Genomic DNA, 23,770 nt, shown 5'->3' on the forward strand with positions numbered 1-23,770 from the left:
GGCAAATAAATAAATAAGGCTTTAAAGCATATGCCATGATGTTTGGGCCATGAAAATACTCAGCTATAGGGACCAGCGGATGGCGTAAAGTTTACATCGCTGGACATCCACAGATTCGACCACAGTTCAAGTCCCAGATACGACAACTTAAAACCAACACTAGGCCTGTTTCTATGTGCCCAAGATCCCATGTAGAGAATGGAGGAAAAGGGATTGAGGAGTGACAATCCCTCCTTGGGGGGTGATTTCTTGCCTTTGGTCTCTTTCTCTCTGTGTCTCTGGTGAGCAAACATAGCAAAAGTCTCTCTAAAGAAAATAAACAAATAAAAAATACTATATATATGTACATGTATCTATATATATACACATATACATATAATATACATATATACAAACACATACTTACCTGGTAGACTATTAATGATAAATATATACTAGACTAATAGTGAACTGATACTCAGGATCAATATTTTAAATATTTCTACATTGAAAATTATGACTTTAAGATAATGATCAATGCATAAGCAAAATATCTGACCACCTTTACTAAAGTACCAGAAATAGAAGCCTTACTTGTAAGTTAATGTCCTAAAATATCTAGGAATGTCTCTTAAGCAACCTTTAGGAATTTAGAGTCAGTGCCATATATCATACCATAAATAGATCATGGAAATAAAAATTCTGTATGAAAGTATTTTCTCAATTAAAGAATTTCAAGTCTGAGATCATCTTTCAGTTTTGAATTATTTTTGATACAGTGGACATGTACAAACACTTAAAATCTCTCTAATATTAAGCACTGTGACATTGATAATAGTGTCATGTGATTTTTGTTGTTGTTGTGAGAGTTCAAAATCTGCAACAACACTTTTTTGTATTATTTTTCATGGCCTTTTATTTCTGATGCATAATATATTCACACAAATGCAAAGTACTCACAGACATAGTTAAAATTTATCATAAATTCTTTTAAGGACCTTTATGATAAATTAAGTAATAGTAAATCAAGAGGTCACTGAATGGAACCAATATCACTGCAGATCAGGGTGTATAACAACCTTGGAGAATTTCTTTTTTTTTTGGGGGGGGGGAAGGTTTTTGTTATAGGACATGTACACTCACCAGAAAGACAGAGAGAGACAGAGGGACAGAAAGTGAGAAATCACCCCCCAGGGGGGATGGCCACACTGCAACCCCTCTCCTCCATTCTCCTCTCAGGATCTTGGGCATGCACACACACACGCCAGGCATGAGTTTAAGCCACTGGGGTCCGAGACTTGAAATGCAGGAGACTACATGGGAGTCCAGCAACATAGCCATTACGCCAACTGCTGGTTCCGAGAATGTCATTTTAATATATTTTTCTTCATGAGAATTGTATTAAAAATCCCAGACTACTAGAAATAAGCTGGTTTATATAAATTACTAAGTCTACCTTGTTAGAGAATGAAAAAAGTTGGATAAACTCTTCCAAATTATTATGTCCTGTTTTTAATTACATTAAATTAACTCATCATTATTGCCAAGCTGAAAAAAAAGAAAAACAAAATTTACCAATACAATTTTCAATTTACTTAATTCTACAGTGAAATTGTTTAAAAAAAGCAATGCAAACATTAAAATAACAAAGTCAAATTAATATTATCTCATATGCACTACAGTATAAAAACAAATTTATAGTTGTTTACCAAAAGATCATATTTAGAAATTTCAACTCAAACTAAACTCCACCTTAACCCTTTAAATTTGATATTTAGTAAAATATTATTGCCATATCAAGGAAAAGTCATTTGTTATATTTATTTTTATTAATGCTACCTAGAGTTTCCAAGTAGAATACAGGACAACTGTCTAAATTTGAATTTAACATTAGCAATGAAAAAATAGAAACTACATTATCAAGGTACAAATGACAGGGTACAGGGTAACCCCATAGTCCAGTGGTTAAGGAAGCCAAATCCCACATGGCTGATGCCAGTTTGAGTCCAGGTCTTTTGAGTTGAAAAGTGCATGCCCCAAGTCCCAAAGGGATGGAGAAATGGAAGAGAAGGTATTGTGGCGTGGCCATACCCCATTAGAGGATATCCTCTCCCTCTCTCTTTGTCTCTCTCTATCTGTTCTGGTGAGCACACAGCCTTGTGACAATTTTAAAGAGAGTTGTATATATTCAACACATATAACTTGAGCTTGGAGGTAAGAATACACACGAAGCCATCATCACAATCAAAGTTATAAACATCTCTATCACCAAAAGTTTTCTCCCATCCTACATTGATTTATTTTTGTGTATATGTGTTTGTAAAACTATTAGATTTTCTTCAGGATACATGTATCTACCTAGGTGCCATTCATATACCACTCTTTGCTAGAACTTCATAATAATCTATTTATCATCATGCATTTAATATTTGCTTATTTCTTCACAGAGAGCGAGAGAGGTGCTCCAAACCCCCAAGAGTGTCATCGTGCTGCAATTCCCACCCAGCTCCAACCAGCCAGGATCACAGGCACGTGTGTGTGTGTGTGTGCCCAACCAGCCAGGATCACAGGCACATGTGTGTGTGTGTGTGTGTGTGTGTGTGTGTGTGTGCTCTGTGTGCATGGGGAGACCTCAGGATGTGAACCCTGGAGACTCCCACATGGCTTCATCATAGCAGAGTGTTGCATCACTGCTGTGAGACAGCAGCAAGCCAGTGTGCCAATGGTTCCAATCATTAACCACATAAAACTTCCTAGCTGGATCCTAGAATCTCCAGAATGTGACCAGACAATGAGTCGTTTTAGTTTCTAATGCTCCATGGCTAGACCCATGGCTCTGCTCTATGTGTTCCTTCAGTGTCACTAACATGAGCTTTAATCACTCAGCCACCACCAATTTGCCCATGTTGTGCTCTCCTGTTCACTCTACACATTCAAATCTTTCAAAGTTTATCCCGAGTTGCATCACTTCAAAATAATCCCCCCTATTGTTTCTCATTGAACTCTTTCTCTTTTAAGCTTTTATGGTACTTTTAGGTAATTTCCACATATCTACATAATTTTACTCTAGTTCATATTATTTAAAAAAAATTACTTTCTATATTAGTCTGACTCCACCACCCCCCCGACTACATAGTAGGTTTTAAGATACATAACGTATTTTATTCTTCAAGGCTCTGCTCCTGAGTTTCTGAGTAGGAAAAGTTTTTAAGACTTCAACAAATATTTTTAAATATTAGACTTACATGAACTTAAGATATTTATAAAACTCATTACAATTTAGAAAAAATACTATTTGTTTTCTGCTACTGGGTACATCAGCTCTTCAGTGAGAGAGAAAGAGAAACAGAGAGAAATCATCACTCTTCCCCAGAGGGTAGCCATGCCACAATCCCTTCTCCTTCATTCTCTTCTTGGGATTTTGAGCACACACGCACATGTACTCCGTGTGTTTTTCTAGTCACTGGATCTGGGACTCAAACTGCGCAGTCTGCCATATGGGATCCAGCCACCTTAAATCAGCATGCCACCAGATGAGCCCCAAAATTAGCTTCTTTATAAAGATTATTGACATTGAACATGATCCTTGTGTATATAGATACTGTAAAAAAAAAAAAACAATAAAAACTGAACTTAAATATTCATGACTGAAACTACTCTTCTAAATATCTCATAACAAGTTTAATATAAGACTGAACGAATAGTTTTCTACATTTTTTTTTGCTTCTCTTCTTCCCTCATAACTTTCTTTCTAAATTCCTCTGAAATTGGGTAATAAATCTTCTTTAAGAGAAATTTTTGCTATAGGGCATGGGCACTTGCCAGAGAGACAGAGAGAGAAAGTTAGAAATCACCCCCTGGGGGATGGCCATGCCATAATCCCTTCACCTCCATTCTCCTCTCAGTATTTTGGACACACACGCACATGCACCCTGTGCAAGTTTTAAGCCCCTGGGTCCAGGGCTTGAGCCATGATCGACTACATGGGAATTCAGCGACATAACAATTATGTATCTGCTGGTCCCTGGCTAATAAATCTTCATGAAAACTTAAACCACATTTCATTTGAAGTCAAGAATATATCACATAAATGTGTGGGTGGAGATAGCTAAAATAATAAAGAAAAACATTATTTCATCATTTTAAAAAGAAAGTATACTGGGGACCAGCAGTTAGCGTAATGGCTATGTCGCTGGACTCCCATGTAGTCGACTGCGGTTCGTGTCCCAGACCAGGTAGCTTAAAACTCACATTGGGCGCGTGTGCGTGTGTGCCCAAGATCCCGAGAGGAGAACGGAGGAGAAGGGATTGCGGTGTGGCCATCTCCCCTGGGGGGTGATTTCTTGCTTTCTGTCTCTCTGTATCTCTCTGTCTGGTGAGCGCACGCACCCTATAGCAAAAGCCTCTTAAAAAAAAAAAAGTGTACTGTCCTTCATACTATTATGAAATCTTTCCAGAGAAAACCTAGATTTTCAGCAGTAGATGGCCTCTGTGCTTTGCGCATTTGTTTAGATACTTGTAAATAGTTGTAATTGCCTCCCATTAGGTGAGATTCTTGGCATACATTTACTATCAGACCTTAACATCTCTTTTGGCATCATCCAGGTGACACAGGAGGTGAGAATTCTCATAATCTGGATATCTGAGGGAAGAGTGTCAGGGTTGGGAAGAGAATAGCCAAAGATCTGAGCAATGGGTGTAGGAGCAGGGAGTAACTGGAGGAGAAAAGCCAGAGGGAGAAGAAAAGGAGACAGAGGTGAAGAGCTGACCAGGGAAGGACCCCAGTAAGAACCTGGATTCTGTGTGGAGTGGTTTAAAGAAGAGAAGTGACATGATTTGCCTTTCCTTAGAAAATCCTTGACTGTTTTGTTGTAAATAGACGAATTAGACACAAAGAGAGATGTGTAGAGGTGAGTTGCTGGGAAAGACGATGCCTTGGACTTGAGATAGTCAAAAGGGGTCAGATTTTCTATCTGGTTTGAAAGTTAAACCAGAGGATTTTCCGGTAAGGACACAAAGAGAGATGTGTAGAGGTGAGTTGCTGGGAAAGACGATGCCTTGGACTTGAGATAGTCAAAAGGGGTCAGATTTTCTATCTGGTTTGAAAGTTAAACCAGAGGATTTTCCGGTAAGGACACAAAGAGAGATGTGTAGAGGTGAGTTGCTGGGAAAGACGATGCCTTGGACTTGAGATAGTCAAAAGGGGTCAGATTTTCTATCTGGTTTGAAAGTTAAACCAGAGGATTTTCCGGTAAGGACACAAAGAGAGATGTGTAGAGGTGAGTTGCTGGGAAAGACGATGCCTTGGACTTGAGATAGTCAAAAGGGGTCAGATTTTCTATCTGGTTTGAAAGTTAAACCAGAGGATTTTCCGGTAAGGACACAAAGAGAGATGTGTAGAGGTGAGTTGCTGGGAAAGACGATGCCTTGGACTTGAGATAGTCAAAAGGGGTCAGATTTTCTATCTGGTTTGAAAGTTAAACCAGAGGATTTTCCGGTAAGGACACAAAGAGAGATGTGTAGAGGTGAGTTGCTGGGAAAGACGATGCCTTGGACTTGAGATAGTCAAAAGGGGTCAGATTTTCTATCTGGTTTGAAAGTTAAACCAGAGGATTTTCCGGTAAGGAAAATATGGTCAATGAAAAAAAAAATTATAAAAGAGGGAAAATTCACAGATAGCTCTAATAATATTGAGCTAAACGATGGGGAAAATTGGGTTTTTGTTTAGTAAACCTTGGAAAATTTCTAAGAATGCAGGGTTTTTTATGGTTAGTGGGAGGATATAGTAGGTCAGTTTTCTACATATAAAACTTGTACCTACTGGGTTGTCAAAAAAATCATGATGCATCTTTACATAGAAAAACAGAAAGAAAATCATGACTTCTCTGACAACCCAGTATTTTATAGGCTATTGTGAATGGCAAATGGGCAGAACGATTCAAACCAAGTTCAGAAAGAGTTCTGGGCTGGAGATGCACATTTGAGACTTATCTGAAGAAAGATGACATTTGAATCTGAAGCTGGATGACACCATCAATGGAAAAGTGCAGGTGGAAAATGGAGGAAACCCTGGGAGGTAAATTGAACACATAGAATATAGTGGCTTAAATGTACAGTGCAGGGATCAGCAGGTGGTGTGGTAGTGGTTAAGACACTGGATTCCTACACGGCTGAATACAGTTCGAGTCCCAGAACTGGTGGCTTGAAAATCATGCAGGTACATGTGCAGGCTTGGGCCAAATTCCAGGAGGATAATGGAGGTGAGGGGACTATAGTGTGGCCATCTCCACTGGAGGGTAATTTCTCTCTTTCCTTCTCACTGTTTCTGTACTTTCAGGGAAGCACACCTGCCCTATGCAAAAAGGTAAAAAAAATACGGTGGAGACAAAGCCCCATGGATTAGAGCAGTCATTATTCTGAATTCCAATATTAACCTGACAATTGGAATTTATTTAAAATGCAACAGATAAATTACAGGGGCATTGGTTTACTTTCTTTTATTCCTTTATTTATTTTTTAATTTATTTAATTAATTGCCAGAGAGCTCAAACACTTGTCAGGGAAAGAAAAATAGAGAAAAACAGAGAGAGAGAACTGGAGAAAGCCCCTTTCAGTGAAGCATGGTCAGACCACAAGCCCTTCTCCTCCCTGTCCCCTTCCTGTTGGAATTTTGGGCATGTGCACCCACTGACCTGGTGTGTTTTTCAAACTGGCAGGGTCCAGGGTTCAGATGTGAAAAGTCAAATGGAATCCTGCTCTCAACCTCTAGGCTATAACACCAACCCATTAGCTTATGTTCTGATTTAATACGGGATTCCTTTACAATGTGTTAAATATCTATTTAAATATCTATTTGCTGAGAATAATGTACTTTTAGGTACCTAAGTCTTTTGTACTATAATCTCAAACACACTCCTTTGTGCCCAGAAAAATAAAGAAACTCTGTAATAATTATTTCTTCCCTTTCAGTCCCTCAGACACTGTATGCGTGTCAAATGGAGGAGAGGTCTTCTCTTAGTACATAGACATGACCCTATAGCCATAGAGTAGACTCTCTCTCCAGCAGCAGAAGTCTAGTGGTACTTTTTACTGAAGGTCGCTTTTGCAATGTCGGAGGATACTGGCATAATGTAGCTGACTCACATTCACAGGCTCTTGGGAGAGCATGCTTTAGCATTACAGGCAAAATGGCGTAAGCAGAACAAAACCCCAGGATTAGACTGAACTGGACAAGAATAAGCCCTGCTACTTCACACAGGTGACTTTTTTTTTTGGTAGAGGTTTTATGCCATAGGGCGCGTGAGCTTGCCAGAAAGATAGAGAGAGACAGAGAGACAGAAAATGAGAAATCACCCCCCAGGGGAGATGGCCATGCTGCAATCCCGTCTCCTCTAATTCTCCTCTCGGGATCTTGGGCATGCACGCACACATGCCTGGTGTGAGTTTAAGCCACCAGGTCCAGAACTCGCACCATGTTTGACTGCATGGGAATCCAGCGACATAGCCATTATGTTAACTGCTGGTCCCATCACACAGGTGACTTTTAGCAAGAAAGTAAAACTTATTTGTATTAAGGTTTTCTGAATGTAGGATTTGCTATGGACCTAGTATCCAAAAACAAGGGAAAAGAAATTGGAGTAAAGCACCACTGAGGGTTTTAAAATGAATGCAGAGTTTTGTATTGTCAGGTATTCTGAGGCAAACAGATCAGGAGAAAATGACCATTGAAAAGACTATTATTAACAGTGCCCAAGTGGAGGGGTGCTCTACTCCTCACAGGGCTATTTGGGTTGGTCACAGGCAGAGAGCAAAGGAAATTCGGAAAGCTCTTATAGTGGTTTTCCTGAGATAATATGAGAAAAACATAGTGGGCAGGCCAAGAAAATTTAAGGCTGGCCACTAACTCATGGGCTCCAGGGTACAGAGGCAGTCCTTACTTGGCTGATCCTTGACCCTGGAGTGATTAGGGCATGGAAATAGTGTCCCCCACTCAAAGAGCAAGATAGAGCAGAGAGGATGAGTTGTCCCAATGACCAGCTCTCCATGACACCTTTCGGCTGGCTTTTCTTCCCCCTGAGTCATCCTTCGCCCGCCCACATGTGGTCTCTAAGAGACTGCTGTGATTTCCATATCGGGTCATGTCATGGAATTTGGTCCCCAGTGGGATGGTATTGGGAGGTGGTGAGACTAGGAACAGCTGAGGCATACTGGGCAGTGTTTAGGTCATGGAGACTTCACTCTCACGAATGAATTAGCATTGCCTTGACAGATAAGAGGAGTTGTAGCTCTATTGAGAAGAGGAAGCTCCCACGAGAGTGGGTGATACAGAAGGAAGATGGCTTTTCCCAGGTCTGGCCCTTGAACATGTCGGCCATCCTCTCTGCTTCTACGGGTGAGGTAGCACCGGAGGCTAGCCTGATGATAACCAAATGCTTTTGTGCTTTCCAGGCACCAAAATCATAAACAAAATACATCTCTATTCTTAATATTTTTCCCAGTCTCAGCTAACATAATAAATCCGTTAGCAACTCAATAGAAGACTAAGACAGATCATTTGTTTGCATGCCGGCCTTTGAATAAAGCCACACTTTTGGTGGACACTCCAATGAGGACTCTAAATATAGAAACGCTATGGGAGGATCAATGAGGTAATATATGTAAAATACCAAGCATAGGGCCTGACAAACTGCAGCAACCTTTCGTTCATGATCCTTCTTCTATTTTTCAGTTTGTAAAGCAGCTTGATACACATCCTACAGCTCCTTGCACAGAAAATGCCATTTATAGGGAACCAGCAGTTAGTGTAATGGCTATGTCGCTGGACTCCCACATAGTCGACCGCGGTTCGTGTCCCAGACCCAGTGGCTTAAAACTCACACCGGGCGCGTGTGCGTGCGTGCCCAAGATCCCCAGAGGAGAATGGAGGAGAAGGGATTGCGGCGTGACCATCCCCACTGGGGGGTGATTTCTCGCTTTCTGTCTCTATGTCTCTCTCTGTCTGGCGAGCACACGCGCCCTACAGTGAAAATCTCTCCAGAAAAAAAAAAAAAAGAAAAAGCCATTTATGTTACTTAAAAAAAAAAAAAAAAGTTCATTTCAAGTCAAATACTAAATTTAGCCAAATGCTGCTAAATTCTATCCATGCAAATCTGTCATCACAGTGTTTCACCCTTCACACAGTGACAGGTGGGGCAGTGAAGGGGTACTGAATGTAATTCAACCTCAAAGACATCACTCCCAGGAGAGGCACCTATCCCTGCTTGTTCCCACTGAGACTCTCACACCCCCACTTGGTCTCTGGACCTGTCTTTTTGGAGAACTAGCAGTGGCCTCCATGTCACCTGGCAACTCTGGTGACATCCCTGGCCCTTTCAGGGATAGGGAAGTTTAGCTGATCTCTGTCAGCTTCTCAGACACTGAAGGAGACTTGAGGGTGGGTGAGTTTGACATTACCTCTCTTAGCTTTTTTCCTTTCTTTCTTTTTATTTTGAGAGATTTTTGCTATAGGGTACATGTGCTCACTAGAGACACAGAAAGAGACCAAGAGAGAGAAGTGAGAAATAGCCCTCCACACCCCCAGGAAGGGTGACCACACTGCAATCTCTTCTACTCCATTCTTCTCTATTAGGATTTTAGGCACACTTGCACATGTGCCCAGCATGAGTTTCAAACTACCAGGTCCGGGACTTGAACTACAGTTGACCATGTGAGAGTCAGCACTTTAACCATTATGTAACCTGCTGCCCCTGCCCCCATCCTTTTCAGCTTTTTATGCAATGCTGCCATTTATTTATTTTACTTTTTTAAAAATATTTTTTTTTTATTTAACTATTTGTTTATTTATTTTAAATTGGCCAGGGTTTGGTGGGGGGCAGGGGAGGAGAGCAAGAGAACGTGAAAAACCAAGCCACCAGGTCTGGGACTCGAACCACATTTGAACATGTGCAAGTCCAGCACCCTTAACCACAACACCATCTGCTGGTCCCCAATCTGCCATTTATAGTCTCCTCCTACTAGGGCCTACCGGCACTTCATGGACAGAATCTGTTGTTTCCTTGGATCCAACTAGGAAACAGATCCACTTCTCGCTGTTTTTGATCCATCGATTGTTTTTCTTCTCTTCCCTGTACCTCTTCCCATTCAGAGTAACCAGGACCAAGGCCACTTTTCCAAGATCTCACTCCTTTATAACTCCATCCATCCCCTTCTGTTCTTTCCTTTTCCTCAGCTAATGATGTCTTTCGAATCTGAGTATGTAGAAAAGTAAATCCTTCTCATTGTTTAATGCATAAACTTGTGGATTAAAGGTCTTTGGTATTGCTTTTGAAAACAGAAACCAAGTCTCTTAGAACCCATAAAGCATTTTCTCTCTACAAAACTATGCCTCGAGGCGTTTCTATAATAAAACTCTGAGAGCAATCAGCCTGGAATAGGAATTGTGCATGAAGAACACATAATCAGTATAATCAAATTATTATCCTGTCAAGAAGGAAATGTGTCCTTACAAAACACAGCATCTAGGAAAACCCAGCAGGCTTTTAGTGACTGTTCAACTCAGCCTCAACGCAGAGGAAAGGCAGTCGGTCTTACGCCCAAGGGCACAAGAAGGGGAGAATCAACTAAAAGATTTTAAAGAAGGAGGTTATGTCAGGAAAGAAGGAAAGGAGGTGCAAGACAAGATGTTTAGAGCACAATGTGTGGGCGGTCGACCTGATACCATGCAAGCAGGGCAACAATTAAAGAGCCAGGGAAGGTGCGGGCAATAACCCAGAAAGGTTGGAGCAGGGTTTCTCAGTGGGGCGACCACAATCTGACTTGCCTGAACTGTCCCATTTTACCTCTGACACCATAACGTCATGATTACTATCCCCCCTTCCCTTATCAACATATCTAGGTGTGGGCAAAGGATCACGTGGTCATGGTAGCCAATGGGCAGTCCAGCATGCCCAGTCTCTGCATAACAACATTTTGGTTCAAGGTGGGTCACATACAGGACGTCGCCCCCATGAGGTGTGCATGGGCTATCCCACCTAGCCAGCGTCCCTGGTAGGCTGTGACCTCTGGGTGTGTGTTAGTGCTCTCGATGATGCTCACACAGTGAAAGGATTGCCTAATGATACATTTCTCAAAATGTACCCATATCAGTAAATGACTCACGATTGCACAGAAGGCATAAAAAAGTGCACGCTTAGCTAACACCCACTCATCCCCTCAAAGAAAGATTTCTGGGGAACCAGCAGTTAGCGTAATGGCTATGTCGCTGGATTCCCACATAGTCGACCGCGGTTCACGTCCCGGACCCGGTGGCTTAAAACTCACACTGGGCGCGTGTGCGTGCGTGCCCAAGATCCCGAGAGGAGAATGGAGGAGAAGGGATTGCGGCGTGACCATCCCCCCTGGGGGGTGATTTCTCGCTTTCTGTCTCTCTGTCTCTCTCTGTCTCTCTGGCGAGCGCACACGCCCTATAGCAAAAATCTCTCCAAAAAAAAAAAAAAAAGATTTCTGTAGCACAATTTGACACTTAATAATTCTAAAAGTATATAGAAATTGATATCATGAAAAATAATCAGATCTTTATTTCCTACCACTTATTTGGCAAGAATAATTTATTTATTAAAATATAAAACATAGCAATGCTAGGAGGAACTAAGTGATATTACCTTTATAATCTAACATTGCCAGGAATATGCTGGTCCGTCAAAAGTTAGTGGAAAATGAAAATACAATATTAGCTTATTTTGGTGTAATTTTTTTCTAGTCCATGCATAGCTTCTTGATAATGTGCATTTTCCAAGAATGCTTTAAAGACCCCTTGTAGTCTGACGCAAAGTTTATTTTGAATTGAAGGAATCTAGATACATAGATTTAAAATAAATAGAAAGTAAAGAAACACACAATGAAGTGGGAAGAAAATATTTTATATCTATAACCTATATCTTCTTTCTTTTTTGAATATCTTTTATAAGTTTCATAAAATAAGTCTAATTTACTATTTTTTTTTAAGATTTTGCTATAGGACACATATGCTCACTGGAGAGACAAAGAGAGAGAAGGTGATAAATCATCCCCCCAGGGGGATAGCCATACTTCAGTCCCTTCTCTTCCATTCCCCTCTTGGGATTTTGGGCACCTAATACACATTCCCGGTATGAGTTTCAAGCTTCTAGATCTGGAACTTGAACCACAGTCAATCACATGGGAGTCCAACGTTGTAACCACTACACCACCTGCTGACCCCAGTCTCATTTGCTTTGTACATCAAAGCCTTTGTGGAGGCTAAAATTGGGATACAGGCTATTCAGTAATAACTTGCTGATTTTATGAACAGTATATTGTTCAACAGATATGTTTTAACTAGAAAAGGTTGTTTCTTAGAATATTGGACACAAAATGTGGTATGCATCTGTGAGATTTAATGACAGCCCAAACCTATTTACTAGTTGTTAAATGGATCAAATAATCAATTTAAGGACATACACATTTCTATGCATTTATATATATATACATAAAGCTGTATACATTTAGAGTTGGACCATATTATTACAAGTCTGTTATCTCTATATAAATTCTTACATTGTTTCTCTGTCTATCTGATGAGCACACATGCCCTATAGCAAAAATACCTCCCTAAAATAAATAAATCAGTCATAGTGTATCTCTATGTAAATTATTACACTGTTTCTCTATCTGATGAGCACACATGCCCTATAGCAAAAATACCTCCCTAAAATAAATAAATCAGTCATAGTGTGATGTCAGACTGAAGCCCAACCCCTCATGTAAACCATACGTGTCATATAAATAAAGACCAATGCAACCTCAAGTCCTCTCATGGAAAGAGGATAAATAAAACAAAATTAAGAATAACCCCCAGCATAAATGTGGGTCCATCTCCAACAAAGGAGTGCTATGTCTATGGCTATTCCTCCTCAGTACTCAGACCTGGAGTGCATGGAGTCCAGGAAAAAATGGGCAAGTGACTCCACCACTACCCTGTCAGTCAAGCAGTGAAGGTCCCAGCTCACACTGCACTGCAGGCATGGAGAATGTAGATGAAAAAGAAAAGGATAAACAGGAGGAGCAAAGGAGAGGTAAACACAAAAACAGATTTTCTTCCATTTTGAGTTTGATCTTTTAGAGTAGACTTGAAAAAATTGTGCAAGTGAAAGTGGCTAGAAAATGATAAAGTATCAATACATCATTGAGGGACAAGAAAGAAGTGCCAGAGCCATCGTAAAGGCAGCGTAAGGAGAAAATAAAAGCATTTTATTCAGTTTATTGTACTATGCTCTATGAGCATTGACATACCTCCTTACTTTTTAAAAATGTAGATCAGAATGATTAAGATTTAAAAAAAAAACATGATAAGTGCTGGCAGGGGTGTGGTGAAAGGGGAACTCTCTTACACTGCTGGTGGGAATATAAATTGGTTCAGTCACTGTGGGGAACAATTTGGAGATTACTCAAAAATCTATAAATAGAACTACCATATGATCCAGTAATCCCACTCCTTGGTATCTACCCAAAGGACAGGAGAATTCTTAATCAGAAAAGTGCTTGCACATCGATGTTTATCGTGGCATTATTCACAATTGCTAAGACATGGAACCAACCCAAATGTCCACAAACAGATGAATAGACTGAAAAACTGTGGCACATATACTCTATGAAATACTACTCAGCCATAAAAAAATAAATTAATTAAAAAATAAAAAAAAATTTAAAAAAGACCCTGGCTTTTGACAGAAAGTGGATGAATGTGGAAGAGTTACTGTTGAGTGAAGAAAGCCAGGCTATGAAGGAAAAACATTTTATGTCTCCACTTAATATATACTGAGTGTCCACGCTCTATGACTGAAACTGAATGACTAAAGGATATAGAAACACAGTAAATGGTTGTGAATACCAGATACAGTGTGGGAAGAGGGTGAGTGAAGGAGTAGAGTCTGAGGAAGGACATTAAGGAGAAAAATTGAGAAGCATAGCATTAATGGGACCAAGAAATGAGGTATTATCTGTTGAAGGTAACTTTATAGTATTATCAATTGGACTGGGGAGATATGTACACATGTTGAAATATTCACTTTGTAAACTAAATACCATGATTGTATAAAAAACTTGAAATTAAAAAATTAAAAAATTAAAATAAAAATTACAAGAAATTAAGTAATTAACTAAGAACATGCATTAAACTCAGCAGGGTCCCCCTCTGTTTAAAAAGTGATTAAACACATTAATCATAAAATCAGTGTTCAAAAAATAATCAGAGTTGTTTAAATGACAAAATGTATCTTGGGTCTTGTTATGACTTTACCCTGTACAGACTTGGTAGCAGTATCCATGACACCTTATTGGCAATTTCACTCCACATGACTGGATAATGACTAATTATGAGCATTTTATAATTTTACCTGTGAGGATGATCCACCCAAATAAACATAATAGGCAGCTTTTGAATATAAGCACCATGTACAATGAGTTGGCTTTTATTTTCCCTATCAGGAAAATAATAATGTTAATTGGTAGCATATGCACTTGTATGAATTTTAATGACAATAGCTCTATCCTAAAATGCCACAATAAAACTTCCTACATTATCTTATAATCTGCTGCCCTTAGAAGGGCCTGTGAAAATTAGAAATAATCTGTTTCTTAAACCACAATGGAAGCTGATACATATATTGTGTAGCATTAGCAATGTCATTCAATCTGTTATTAACCATGCCGTATGTGTATTCTGGAATAAGGTGCTCAGGTTGCTAGTGATTGGTTCTGCAATGGGACAAAAATCATAGATTTGCAATTTTATAAACCAAATAAACATAGAACTTCTAAGAACCCAAAAATCTTTCTTAATCATATGGTAAAATCTTAAGTAGGTAAGAGGGCTGAGTTAATTCATAGCTTTTTCTGATGACCAATATACTCCATGTCCTAACTTTGGGTTGATTTCATAACTCTGTGATGAATATAAATATTATTTATCCCTTTAGAGAAAATAGTTTGGAGTTTCCATCAAAAAAGCCAGTGGGTTTTCATTGTTACTAGTTACGGCTGGCAAGATATATTTTGCTACTATAAACTTGGTTTATTTTGTGCAACCCCAATACAACCTGAAGAGAAAAGAGAGTTTTTTCTAGTTACTTCAAAATCTGAATTTGATTTTGTTTTGTACAATACCACAGTATTTTTTTATGAGTGGCCTTAGCATTTCCTTTTACAGTACATGATTTTTGGTCATGATAAATTTTGATATGTATACGATATTCTCACAACTCAATTATGGAATATTCAGTGTTATAAGATTGCAAGACTTCCCCGAAGACTTATTTATATAGGATAAAAAGACTTCTTCAACTCCAGATATTTCTTCCCTAGGCAAGTTTATGTTTTATTGTGCTAAGCACTGTTAAAAGCCATTAATTGGTCTACTTTGTGGATCATGGCTCGTATTACTTATAGGTTCAAGGAGATATAGTAAATAAGAGGAAAAAGAGAAGCAGTAGCAGCAATGTGAATGCAGACAGTGAGAGCCACATGCGGGAGGGCCACTGTTATTCTGTGTCCATGTGGACGTAATCTTACTTCCACAATGTACCTCTATGGGTCAGATATGCAGCTCCATGGCCTACCAGTTTGCATCTACACTATGCATTTCAGTCATGTTTCCTTTATGTGTCTATCCATAGCATGAATTTTAGATTTTGAGTTTATTATTATTATTATCATTGTCATTATCTTTAGCTACTATTTATAGATCACTATATCCCATGCAGGTCTCCAAACACTTGACCTATATTATGTCCTATTAGACAACTACAAATCTTTTACCAAAGGATTTGGAAAGGTTAAATAACTTAACTTACCAAAAATTGAAAAATGGTAAAATTTGTGAGTAAAAGAGTTGTCATTCTTTCCCAGGATCATCTAACTCCAAAATCCAATCCAAATTCCTAAGCCTTTTTTTTTTTTTCCATTGAGGCGATCAACACTGGTACCTTTTACTTATTTGTTTTTCTTTTTCACACTTAATTGCACATCTTCATACCATCCACTATAGCTTTTCAAAAACATGTATCATGTTGTAATCAATTCAAGGATATTACCATATACATTTTTTTCCAACGGAGAACTATACATTCTCATGTCAAATTTCTCTCCCCCCTAAGCTCTTAAGCTTTTTTTTAAAAAATTGTAATACAACATTGTTGAGAATGATAACATCTTTGTATTCTCAGCTCTTGAGGCAATGCATAGCATAGAAAGATTTTTAAGTAAATATTAAAATAATAAATAAAGACCTGGTCCTGTGACTATTTTAGTTTTTACAATTCTATAACTGAATTTCATATACTTTTCTAATGTCTAATTTTTGTACTTTCATAAAGTTATCATGTCCCAATCCTCTATGTTCATAAGCCTCTATTCTTGACCTCCTAAGGCTAGCTTTTGATTATAAGTACAATATACGATGAGTTTGTTCTTATTTTCACCACCAGGAAAACGATGATCTTCATTAGCAACACATGCACTTGTATTGATTTTAGTAACAATAACTCTATCCTGAAAGGCCACGACTCATGGATATGAACAGGTGCAATGATCAGGTATCTGTTATTGGGGACTACGGCTGATGATACAGACCTACAAAGAAATCCCAAAAGCATTGAATGGGTCAAAATATGGACTTGCATGTAAAGTATGGATGAGTGTCTACACTGAGTGATCATATATAAATATGTCTTCACCATAAATACAGTATAGCACAATAAAAGGGAATAGAGGGTAGGGCTTGAATGTAGACTCCGGAGATGAGAAATATAAATTCCAAATGCCTCTATAGGACACAGTAAATTCCTAAACAATCCCGTTTGGTTTCCTTCTAACGTCTCCTATTATAAGAAGCTACTTTATTGGATTTTGTAAAAATAAAATGAGATGAGTATATGTAGAGTTAATAAGAGGCCTAGTAAGAATCAATGCATGTTAAGTGTTATTCATGTTCAGAACACCAGCCATGATATATTTATCAGCGCAATATCACGTGAGGGTTTTCCCTGTCACTCTGCTGTTGCTTTTGGGGTTCTGTTGGTTTTCAACTTGGTGTTAGAGAAGACTTGCCTCCCATGTCAAACTGGCAGGTCAAATTCTTTCAGTATATGAAAATTTTGTTTCACCTATTTTTCTAAGAGTTTGTTTGAAGCCATTCTTTAATTCTAACCTGATACTCAATGGGTTTACAGCCTGCTACAGAGATTATATTGGCAGCTAAAGTCAGTCATCACAAAGCAAGCCCCTACCAGTTCTGCAGGGAGAACAAAATGCATTCTGTCAAAACATTGAGTGAACTGGCAGCAGATTCTTCCCCAGTCCAACCTCCGGATGATGCCGCAGTGGACTAGCAATGTGATGTCAGTCCCCTGCAGACTCAGTTAAACCACACCTGACTCCAGGCATACCAAATCTGAGAGATAATCATGGGACCCAAGGGCCTAAAAGTCTCACTTGCTCCCTTTCTTTGTGTTCCAAGAAATAAATAATAAACTTTTCTTTTCTAGAGGTTTTTGCTATAGGGCACGTGTGCTCGCCAGAAAGACAGAGAGAGACAGAGAGACAGAAAATGAAAAATCACCATCCCCAGGGGGGATGGCCACACCGAAATCCCTGGTCCGGGACTCGAACCGTAGTTGACTACATGGGAGTCCAATGACATAGCCATCATGATAACTGCTGGTCCCTTTTATTATTTTTTAAAGCCTACTCTAGGCCTCTAAACATGATAGCTCATCAAGGATGGTCATTGCAGGTGGAATTAAGTCCCTGTTGTAATACAGTCCATGGAGACAGATCCCTTTGGGAAAACTAAAAATTGTAACACAGAGCTAAGGGACACAGACATCAGGTGTTGCCACTTCCTTCACACTCAAGGAATGAGATGCTAATGCTCCAGGCAATGGAGCCCCCAGACGCAAGATCAGGCATCTGTTATTGGCGAATAGGGACTGAAGATACGGACCTACAAAGAACTCTCAAAAGCATTATATATGTGAAAATACGGACTATTTGTTTAAAGTATAGATGAAGTCTCTACCCTTGGTGATCATATATAATTTTAAAGAATTATTATATTTTACTTTATTTATTTATTTATTTATTTTAATTTGACATGAGAGAGAGAGATAGGAGGAAGGGAGAGAGAAGGAAAATGAGAAAGAAGTCACCAGGTCTGGGACTTGAACTGCAGTTGGCCATGTGGGAGTCCAGCAGCTTAACCACCACACCACCTGCTGGCCCCAGTTATTAATATACATGAATTTCCCAATTTGAGGACAAAGGAATGCTTGAATTCACTGTAATATATAATATGATATAATATAATCAAAATAAACTGTTGAAGAAAGATGTATAGGAAAGAAAAGAAATTGCAAAAAGAAAGAGCATATAAAATAAAGTTTTTAATAGCCTATATATTTCGTAGTCGTTGACCAATAATTTAACAATCGAAAAAGACTTGAAGTCTTTGGGCACTCAATGTGGATGCATTATTATTTTTGTGTTTCATAGTCTCAAAATATAAATTTTTTTAAAGAATTATTTTATTTAACTTTATTTATTATTATAATTGTTATTTTCCAGTTTGATCAGAGAGAGAGAGAGGAAGTGAAAAAGCAAGCCACCAGGTCCGAGACTTGAACCATGGTCGGCCATGTGGGAGTCCAGCGACCTTAACCACCATGCCACCTGCCAGCCCCAAAATATAAATGTTATTTTTTCATGATACCCAAGGCAGAAGTAAATTTCTCTGGAGTTTGCATAAAGAACATGATGTAACACAGACGTTTTTATATGGACTGGTGGCCTCGGGCATGCTCTCACTCAGAAGTATACCATTTCCAAAAAAAATGTGGAAAATATAAATTACTTTAAATGCTAAAGCATTTGGAGATTTTACCTAAAAGCTCAGATTTCTATGTTCTCTTGAAAAATGTGCAGATGTGCTAAAATCTTGCCCGTATTCTCCTAGGTAATGGGCTCCCTGAGTGGAGAAGTACATGCTCATGTTGAAAAGGTCTGGTCTCTGTCACCACAGTTAGTGCCTCTTCCCATTTCGCTCCACCCAGTTCTGGTTGCTTATTTAATAATCTGTCTGTTCTTTTAGGTGGTTGAATTGGAGACTCCTTAAATGTCTTTAATAATATCTTCCACAACATCTTTATGAAAATAGAGCAAAGCCTCATGCGTTTCTATAGTAGCAATCCCAACATAACTCATTATGCCTTCTTTCTAATCTGAGCTATAAGAAAGATAAGAGTGAATTTAATTCTCAGTCACATCATCAGCGTTTACCATCACAGTTAACAGATTGGCTTTCACTCACCTTGACCTTTACTTTTGATTTACTACTAATTAACTATTTGCAGAGATTTAGTAGAAAATGTCTTTATTTAGGGGCAAAAGACAGATTTAATAAACATGAAAGGAATAAAAACATTCTTGTAGAGGGGTCAGCAGGTGGCTGGTGTTTAAGGCGTTGGACTCCCACCTCTGCCAACCTCGGTTCCAGCCCTGGGTGTGGCGGCTTAAAAGTCACACTGGGCATGAGTGTGTACCCAAAATCCTAAGAGGAGGATGGAGAGGGGACTGTAGAGTGACCAGCTCTCCCCAGGGGCATGATTTCTTACTTCCCTTGCCTCTGTTTCTCCAGGGAACATATGCACCCTATAGCAAAAACCTAAAACATAAACAAAAACAAAATTCTTTTTGAACTGAATTTTACCTTGTCATTTTATTTTTAGGTATCTGCTTAACAAATACTTGCAAGATCTTCGGTGTGATGATTTACTTACAGGAGTTCGTTTTTTAAATATGTGTAAGACATAACGTAGGTGAATAGAACAGGTACGGCAGCTCAGTTGTTATGCATTTCTTTGTTTAGTTTTGAGGGAGCCCATGTGTGAGCATGTGGGAAAGGAGAGAGACAGCGCTTCCACAGGATCTGACCACACTGCGACCCCTTTCTGCAGCCCCCTGGCCTGCTGGATCTTGGGCACTCACACGCAGACCCCAAGGTTGACCTGGCTGAGAATTCAATGATACTTACGCATTCTGAGTTCACTGCTGTCCAGTGGGATCACAGGTGAAAGCTGACCCCACATGGACCACAACAACTGAAAGGTATGTTTGAAAATGGTTTTGAGTAAAATTAAAACACATGCACACACACACACACACACACACACATACACATACACACAAAAGTAGCTTCCTAGGACATGTGTGTTGGTTGATGACATGGGCTGCATCATCAATCAGATTAAAACTTGTATTTCCACCCTCAACTGCTATGTTCCAGAACACCTCAAGGCAGCCCACGTGACTCTGGGAGGGGAAGGGAGTCTGGAGGCAAGATGTAAGAAAATAAAAGAGGGCTTCGACAAAAGTCTAGGTGATAACTTGGGGTTGGTTCATTGTCATTCAGAGTTGGCCAAACCAAGCCCATGAGAAGCCTGCCTGTGTTTAAGGAAATCTTGCTGACATGAAGCAAGGATGTCAGACTCCAGTGTTCTGACACAGAGACATGAATGAACTGTTGATGCTTAGGTTTGCACACACCGTGAGCGGGTTATGACAGAGAGTCCCAGGCACAGGTTAATCACCGGTGTCTACTCCAGATGTGGCTCGGGAAGGAAAAGCAAAGGAAATAACAGCTGTGGGGTGAAGTTACACCCCTTACACAGAATTCCGTAATTGAACGGATTTCCTCTCACGTGCCAGAATCAGTGTCCTATCTCCAGGAATGTGTAAACTATCAACGTAGATTTGTCTCCTGGACTCCTTTTTTGCCAGGAGGACGCTTTGGTTGTGGTTATCCTTCCCCAGCTTTGCCCCTGATTTGGGGTGCATGGATGGGGAGGACGGGGTTGTCTTTTATATACTGACCTTCTGGAGAAGACGATCACCTAGAGATGTTGGACTTTTACAGGGAGGAAGTGTGATTCTTTCCCTTGAGGCGAATGAATACATTTTTTTTTGTGGAATATGTAGATTGAGACAATCATTCGGTGACCAAAAGGGAACACTCTGACAAGAACGAGCTCTTGGCCTCTTCAATCTATGTTCCAGTGACCCTGGGAGCACAGCCAGACTCACTTCCTAGCCTTCCTTATGTTTAAGGTGACCACATGACTCAATTTGGGCCAACGGAATTCAGATGGAAATGATTAAGTCATGTCCAGGCATGGCCCATAAAATCCTCTGTTGTAATCAGTCCCTCAGTTGTTGTACATATCTAGCGGATGAACACAGAAAAAAAAAATGAAAGCCTTAGAGGAAGGCGGAGCCCTAGGTAGGAGCTACTTCTTCAATGACTAGGGGTGCAGAGGCCCCTGCTGGTGCCAGTAGACTTCAAGTAAGTGAGAAGTAACGCCACCTGCTAAACCAGTGGGATTTGGAGGTTTCTCTCTTACAGGTTTATTGCTACCTACAATAGTGAGTATTATTCTATCACAAACTAAGCATGCTATAATTTTCATAAAATTTTGTCTCCCACTCAGCAACTCTAAGCAGAGGACAAACATATAAAATAACAACACCAAATATTACTATTATTATTGTTATTATGGAAAGATTTTTGCTATAGGGTGCTTGCACTCACCAAAGACACAGAGACAGAGAGGCAGGAGGCAAGAAATGACCCCTGAGTGGGTATGGCCACACCACAATCTCTTTTCCATTCTCCCCTTGAGATTTTAGACACACATGCACGCATGCTCAGTGTGGTTCACGCCACCGGGTCTGGGACTCAAACCATGGTTGATCATGATGTAGGAGTACAGTATCTTTTTTTATTTATTTAAATTTTTATTTATTCACTCATTTATTTTTAACTTGACTAGAGAAAGACAGAGAGAGAGGGAAAGTGGGAAAGAAGCCACCAGTTCCAGGACTTGAACTGTGATCAGCCATGCGGGTGTGTCCAGCACCTTAACCACCACACCACCTGCTGGTCCCGGAGTACAGTACAATAACTGCTATGCCACCTGCTGGCCACAACAGCAAATATTATTAAAAGTGGGAGCAATAATTACTCTTATTCACTCTTAAGAAAGCAATACTATAAAAATCTTTGTAGGCAACAGTTCTATACAGTAGCCTCAGAATATTAAACAGGTCTATGCTTTGATGGAACAATTATAATTCTGGTAATTTGTCCTAAGGGGGAAAAAATTGAACAGTTATGCAACAATGTAAACACAAGAATGCTCCTAACAGTGGGGAGCATAAAGACCTAAGGTGTTAAATCAAAATGGGCTAGCCAAATACTCCCTAGCTTGTGTACACAAAGGAATACAATGTAGCTATTCAGAGTTTTATCCAAAGCTGGCTCTGTCTCAGACACTTAAGACTGAAACAAAACAGATATTGTGTCTTTCCTCTGAGAACATTAAAGTTTGGAAGTGGGAACTAAAGCAAGCAGACAGAACTATGCTAGTTATCCCAACATGGAATTTGGGCCATTGGAGGGTCCTGATGACGGGAATTAGGAGCATATTCTTTGACTTTAAGAGACAGATGTCGGGCTCCGCTGCCTTTCACTTAAAATCTAATACAATATGCTTGGCTGGGAATTAAAATAATAAATCCAAAGTAATTCTGAACAACATAGCACAACAGGATGAAGTGTTTTCATATGATATCTGATATACTTTAGGCACTCAGTAAGACTATGTTGCTATTATGGTGATTAATTACCACACTGACATGGAAAACACTATGAAAATAGCAAAACTGAAGAGCCCGTTTTGTTCAAAATGGAGCCAAACCCATTAGGGAAACTGAACTTGGGCATGTAGAAGGTAGGCGGCCTTCGATGTGCACTCCAGGCACCTCCCCTTGGCACCAGGCTTCCAAGATAAGGCAACAGCGAAGCTGGAAATGCTGTCGGAAAGTTCTATTAGACACCGTCATTCTTCCCTTTTAATTTGCTATAGGGCATGTGCAGTTGTCAGAAGGAGAGAGAGAAACTGAGGAAACATCTCCCAATGGGACAATTCTCTCTCCTCCATTCTCTTCTCAGGATTTTGGGCATGCATGTACACACACCCAGCATGCTCTTCAAGCCATCAGGTCAGGGACTCAAATAGTACAGTTAGCCATGTGGAATCCAGCCACCTTAACCACCAGGTCACCTGCCAGCCCCCAACTTGTTCTTTATAGTTTTGATTGTTTTAATTTTCTACAATTGCAGGTATCATTGGAGAGACAAAGACAGGGCTAGAGAGCTATTGTGATTAGAATGTTGGGACCAGCAGTTGGCAAAATGGGTACGTCATTGGACTCCCATGTAGTGGACCATGGTTCAAGTCTGGACTCAGTGGCTTAAACTCACGCTGGGCACATATGCGTGAGTGCCCAAGATCTCAAGAGAAGGGATTATGACATGGCCATCCCCCCAGGGGCTGATTTCTCGCTTTCTGTCTCATTGTTTCTGTCTTTCTGGTGAGTGCACGTGTCCTATATCAAAAACCTCTAAAAAAAAAAAAAAAAAAAAGAAAGAAAGAAAGAAAAAGAATGCTAACATTTTATGGAATTCACATGCTTAAAACACCCGAAAGGACAGGCTTCAGCCATAATTCTAAAATGTACTAAGCAGGGTCTTGGTATAATAAGCTTAGATTATGCTTTCTTAAAAATATCACAGCTTGCAAAATTATTTCTAAGAACTTAGGCAACGTAACTTTTCATACTGCCTTGTACAAGGGTTTTCTTTACAAAAGGAAAGGTGATGAGC

General features: G+C 39.6%; 1 protein-coding gene across 1 annotated transcript in view; it reads right to left on the reverse strand.

Annotated features, from left to right (window-relative positions):
• The window catches only part of LOC102499626 (cadherin-18-like), a 526,097-nt gene that overhangs the window by 375,715 nt on the left and 126,612 nt on the right, over positions 1-23,770 (reverse strand).

This window comes from Tupaia chinensis, unplaced genomic scaffold, assembly GCF_000334495.1.
Source record: "Tupaia chinensis unplaced genomic scaffold, TupChi_1.0 Scaffold147218_1, whole genome shotgun sequence".
NCBI classification, from domain to species: Eukaryota; Metazoa; Chordata; class Mammalia; order Scandentia; family Tupaiidae; genus Tupaia; species Tupaia belangeri.